This window comes from Bos javanicus, chromosome 14 (assembly GCF_032452875.1).
Source record: "Bos javanicus breed banteng chromosome 14, ARS-OSU_banteng_1.0, whole genome shotgun sequence".
Classification (NCBI taxonomy): domain Eukaryota; kingdom Metazoa; phylum Chordata; class Mammalia; order Artiodactyla; family Bovidae; genus Bos; species Bos javanicus.
Window position 1 is genome coordinate 43,063,702 of NC_083881.1, and position 6,000 is coordinate 43,069,701.

At 43.3% G+C, this 6,000-nt stretch overlaps 1 non-coding gene across 1 annotated transcript; it reads left to right on the top strand.

Annotated features, from left to right (window-relative positions):
- Window positions 1-4,769: 4,769 nt before the first annotated feature.
- On the top strand, window positions 4,770-4,842 carry TRNAG-CCC (transfer RNA glycine (anticodon CCC)). The gene has a single exon. It is a non-coding gene; the product is annotated as a tRNA-Gly (tRNA).
- Window positions 4,843-6,000: the final 1,158 nt, after the last annotated feature.

Below are 6,000 nucleotides of genomic sequence, written 5' to 3' on the forward strand. Positions count from 1 at the left end.
TAGTGTCAAAGACAAAACAGAGCTGGGGAAAATGAGGAGCTGCCCTGGCGCGTTGCATTTAAAATTTGAAGAACCATGTTGGTGTTGTTCAGTTGCTAAGTCGTGTCTGACTCTTTGCAACCCCATGGACTGTAGCCCACCAGGTTCCTCTGTTCATGGATTCTCCAGGCAAGAATACTGGAGTGGGTTGCCATTTCCTTCTCCAGGGGAATCTTCTCAATCCAGGGATCTAACCTGAGTCTCCTGCATTGGCAGGTGGAATCTTCACCACTGAACGACCAGGTGAACCCTGAAAAACCAGAGCTGGGCCTAAAGAACAATCTGGAAATGAGCATAGCAAGCTCTTCAAACAACTTTTGTTAAAATTCAACTGTCCCTGGGCCAGTCCTGGCTCAAGCCACAGATGGGCCATCAATCAGCACTTCACTCTGCCCCCAGGATCCCTGAAAACGTGCATATCCCCTGGTTGACACAGGCTCAGTTTTCCTAAAATGAAAATGTCCAAGTCACATTAAGCCTGTAGAAAAAGAAAGGAAAAAGCAAAAGGACTCAGGCGTAGGACTGAGATCACTGCGGGAAACACTGATCTCAAGACGATTTGATTTTATTGCCAATGTTCAAGTCCTTAGAGCGCTCCTGAAATGCACAAGATCTCCAGAAGAAAACTTGCAGGAATGGAAGCACTTTTAGTGCCAAAATTGAATCCCCTAGCTATTCTGACTCTTCTTACAGAAAGCTCTCATTCAGAGCACCAAGCTTTGCAGTTGCCACTTGAGCATATAAGACATCAAAGCCTTGCTAAATAGCCCAAGGTCACCCCTTTCTCTTTCCACTAGGGGTTAGAGAGTCAGAGTTCTAAAAGTGAGTCAACATTTTACAACTTTCTTTGGAGATACTGATCTCAAATTATTAGCGGTCCAAACAGCAAAAGAGAAGAGATCCCAGTACGTGCTCGGCTGCTGGTAAGCTGTTTCCAAAATAATTTCAGTAGCCCATTGTCTTCATACTGAATTCCTGATTTCACGTCACTTGGCAGGAGGCAAGTCTCTGCTTCCACAACTGTCCCTTCTGTGTTTCTCAGTTCCTGTTAGTATCAAATCTATCCCCTTAGTCATTTAAGAATCTCATATATTTGTTCAAATCACTTTCATTTTATAGAATTTGAGTTCAAAGGCCCATGAACCTGTGGTACCAATACCACCTTATGTTAGTTTCTCTATATCTTCAGCAGAGAATCTCGAGAGTTCTAATCATGAGAAGGAATCCCAGCCCTTATTTAGTCAGTTAATTAGCAGATGCTGGGACAGTGGAAAGGAACTGTTCAAGGGTAAGAGCAAGACTGAAACTCAGCCTGCATTCTACCTCATAAGGGTTAAGTGACTTCCTCTGCTCCTGATCATGTGTGCCTTCTTTTTGTCCATCGTTGAAATCACTCTTTAGTGTCTCCTCCACAATCTAACATCTCATGGACCGCAGTGACCTAGACATTCTCCAAGGACTTTCAGACACTGGCCTGGAGTAACCCAGAGCTCCCTCGAGGAAAGGGAACTGGGCTTCAAGGACCATCCTGGCCTTGCCTTTAATCAAACCAGATGACACAAATTCCACCGGTCTTGCCCTCATCCTTGTAATCATCTTGGGAGTTTTCCCAGACTGTTGGGCAGAAATATTCCATCAGAGTTCAGTGTCGGAGCTTTGTTTAAAATACCGTCTGGGTTCCTCCTGAAGTTTCTAGGCAGAAGGAGGATTAGGCACGTGGGAATGTGGTCTGATGGAAGAGTTGCTAGTAGCAAGAAGGTTTATAAGAGACTTTCTGTTACTTGCTGTCTCCCCTTTATCACCATCACTAAGATAATTCTGTCAACTTTTCTGTAACATTCTGTCTCTTTCCAGTAACTCATAGTCACAGAAATTATAAAGATGGGAGAGATGGCAAGAGTGCATTTGCCTAATATGCACCCAGTTCTCTTCTCAGCACTGTAACCTGGTTCTTTTTAAGGAAGAAAGCATAGAAGGAAAGGAGAGAAAGAGGAAGAAATGGAAATGTTTAAGTAAAATGTCCAAAGTTGGAGATATTCTAATGTATAACTTTTAAGGGTTAGGAAGATCATAAAACATCACCTCAAAGAAATGTCTCTTGCACATATGTCTCCCCTACCATTTTTCTGGTAGAGGGCTGGGGGTGTGGGGGGCATAGCCTATGTGTGATGCAGTGCTGCGTGCTAAGTCATTTCAGTTGTATCTGACTCTTTGTGATCCCATGGACTATAGCTCACCAGTTTCCTCTGTCCATGGGATTATCCAGGCAAGAATAGTGGAGTGGGTTGTCATGCCTTTCTCCAGGGGATTTTTCCAACCCAGGGATGGAAACTGAATCTCTTGTCTCCTGCATTGGCAGATGGATTCTTTACAACTAGCACCACACGGGAAGCCCCTGAGAGATGCCACTGAAGGGAAACAACACCTTCAGACGCTGCCCATTCCATCCACGCTAATACAGTCCAACATTTCACAGCAGCATGACACCGAGGACCCGCTTGGGCTTTCCCACTAGTAGTATAATGCAATCTTCAGGCTGCAGCCTGAGTTCCTTTTATGAAGCACATCACTTCCCCATATTCTAAGGCAAGTACAAGTGGCCCTGGTTTGTCTTCAATTATTGCACTGTATTTCTGAATCAACAACTCTGACTTCTTTCTTGATCTTTCTCAACTGAGTTATGCATGATGCTCTCTTTATATTTCTACTCATAACACAATCCCTAGTTCCTTAAAGTATTGGTAGCCACCTCATGGACTTTTTATAAGAACTAAGTTAAAGGACTTACCTGGTAGTCCAGTGGTTAAGACTTCGCTTCCCAATGCAGGAGGTATGGGTTTGATCCCTGGTCTAGAAGCTAAGATCCCACATGCCTCATAACCAAAAAACAAACAAACAAACAAACATAAAGCAGAAGCAATGCTGCAACAAATTCAATAAAGACTTTTAAATGATCCACATCAAAAAAACCCCCACTAAATTAAACATAAGCATAATATCACTATAGTACTGCCCAGTACATAGAAAGACCTTGATCAATATCAGCTATTATGAACATCATTATTCACAGACATTTCTCTTTTTATTCCACTCACATGAGTCTCTTTTGAAGATGGGGAATATGGATGTAAAATTTGACCCTGAAATTCGAAATGCACTGGTACCTAAATGATGCTTTGAGGAGGACGGGCCCTTTCTCCTCCGTGAGGCACTGCATTCAGAAGAACCCTGCTCCTTCCCATGGGGAGGTCATGTGACACACATGGGTCTCACTGGCTTTGGGTTTTTGGGTTTTTTTTTTTGGTTGTGCTGAGTCTCTGTTGCTGTGCTCAGGCTTTTTCTAGTTGCAGTGAGCGGGGGCCACTCTCTAGTTGCAATGCACAGGCTTGTGATTGTGATCATGTTCTTGTTGATGAGCACAGGCTCTAGGCACACGGCCTTCAGTAGTTGTGGCTCTTGGGCTCCAGAGCACAGCTCAGTAGTTGTGGCGGAGGCACTTCGTTGCACCATGGCATGTGAAATCTTCCTGGGTCAGGCATCAAACTAACATGCCCTGCATTGGCAGGGGGATTCTTAACCACTGGACCACCAGGGAAGCCCCTCATTGGCTTCTTCTTATCACAGTGACTACTTTGACACTTGTGACTTTGTCATTGTCCCTAGAACCTGATATATATATTTTGAATTATTTGCCATGAAAATAAACAAAAACCATCTTCACATAGGTTTTATTTATTGGTTCAAGTCCTTCGCTGGTATTTGTTACTCCTTCAATTTAGCATAACCTCAAAGTTGTGAGGTACTGGCTATATCCTTTTTTTTAGGTTCAAAAGGTGTTTGTTGAGGTAAATATGCACGAAGGCAAAAATAGAAATATTGAATTCGAATGTATCCATCAGTGGCAGGTGATTGATTACATGCTGAGTGCACAGCACTGTTGTGGGAAAACACGACTGATACTTAACAAATATTGATTGATTCCTGCCATGGGCAAGTTACTGGGGGAGGTTTTCTTATGAGGAAAAGAAATGTAATTGTATAGGGAAAGATGCTTTTTTATTGAAAATAAATATATTTAAGGTGCATAATAACAAGATATTTGCTATAAAGAATCATCTGAGGTATTTCTCCATCAATCACCAACAATGGCAAACATCCCCATCATAAGTTCACAGCAGATATCAGTAATTGATCATGGCTCAGCCAAGATGAGGGGCTTCCCTGGTGGCTCAGACTGTAAAGAACCTGCCTGCCAATGCAGGAGACACAGGAGACTTAGGTTGGATCCCTGGGTTGGGAAGATCCCTTGGAGAAGGGAATGGCAACCCACTCCAGTATCCTTGCCTGGAGAATTTCATGGACAAAGGAGCCTGGCAGGCTACAGTCTGTGGGGTCGCAAAGAGTCAGACATGACTGAGCAACTAACACTTTCACTTTCACTTTCAGCCAAGATGAAGCCCAGGAATCCTCTTCAACATGGCCAATTTATATTGATCTATCAGAACTCAACTAGTCATTCATGTATTCAACAAATATTTGTCAAGTACCTCCTAGGTGCCAGACATTGTAATGGGTGCTAGGCTACAACAGTGAACAATACAGTATATGGTCCCTGCCCTCCTGCAAGGTCAGTGTGATGAGGCTGGCATTCAATACCAAAGATTTCTCCATTCTTGACTTAGACTACCCACATGCTGTTATACCTTCTCCCTTGAAAAGATAAGACAATTTCCCTGATAGTCCAGAGGTTAAGGCTCTGTGCTCCCAACGCAGGGGACCCAGGTTCAATCCCTGGTCAGGGAATGAGATTCTGCATCCCACAAGAGTTGGATGCTGCAACTAAAAGAACCTGTATGCCACAACAAAGACCTGGTGCAGCCAAATAAATAAATAGTCTTTTGTGTGTGTGTGTGTGTGTGTGTGTGTGTAAGATATAAGACAAGAGAAGGGAAACAGACACAAATATTCTTCCTCTGTTGATTCAAGGTCCCCAGGACTTGAACTTCAGGGTAAAACAGACTGATGAAAAAAGAGTATTCTAGATTATACTGATACACTAGAAAGAGGATGTATTAGTCAAGATCTTTTTGGCTATGCGTTAACAGAACATCTGACATAAACTCATTTTAAGCAGTAAAGAAGTTCATTGCCTCACTATGTCAGAGACTGAGCTGTCTCCCAATATCCCTCAGCCATGTAATCCCATGATTGCTTGAGCATCCGGCCACCCAGAATAAAAACTACTTTCCCAGCTTCCCACACACTAAGTTTTAGCCAGCAAGATATAAGCCAAAGTGTTTTTGGCAGCCTCTAAGAATCTTCCCCAAGAGACAGATACTTAGCTTTCTTATGCCTTCCTCCTCCTAGCCTCCTGGAAAATGAATGCCTCTGTCTCAGACCTTAAGGGCAAGGCCCATATCCTGGAGATAGAGGACTGATGACCTGGAAGGACCTGAGCCACTGAGGACTTCAGAGAATAGTGGTTTCCACACCAGCCCTGACCTGCTTTCCTACACTTTTCTGTGACAAAGAAATATCTATCCTGTTTAAGTTATTGTTACTTTAGATCTGCATGACACAGTAAAACTTGACCCTAATGATACACTCCTATAATGGGAAGTCTTGCAGTAGGGTAAGCTTCAGGAATGGTTTGATCTAGTGGTTCTAGCTCTGTTCCTCTGTGATACCCTTGGCCTCTACTCTCCTCCATGATGGAGATTCATCTCAAGCTGGTAATGATATAGGTGCAGTGGTTCTGGACCTCACATACGCACATAATGAAAATCTAGGGAGGCAGAAAGTAGTTTCTAGAAGTTTTCCCAAAAGAGAGAAAAAGAATATACCAAGAAGTCCCTAACAGACCTCTCCTCTTGTGAAAGCTAAAGTGTTAGTCACTCAGTAGTGTCTGACTCTTTGCCACCCCATGGACTGTATCCCACCAGGCTCCCCTGTTTATGGATT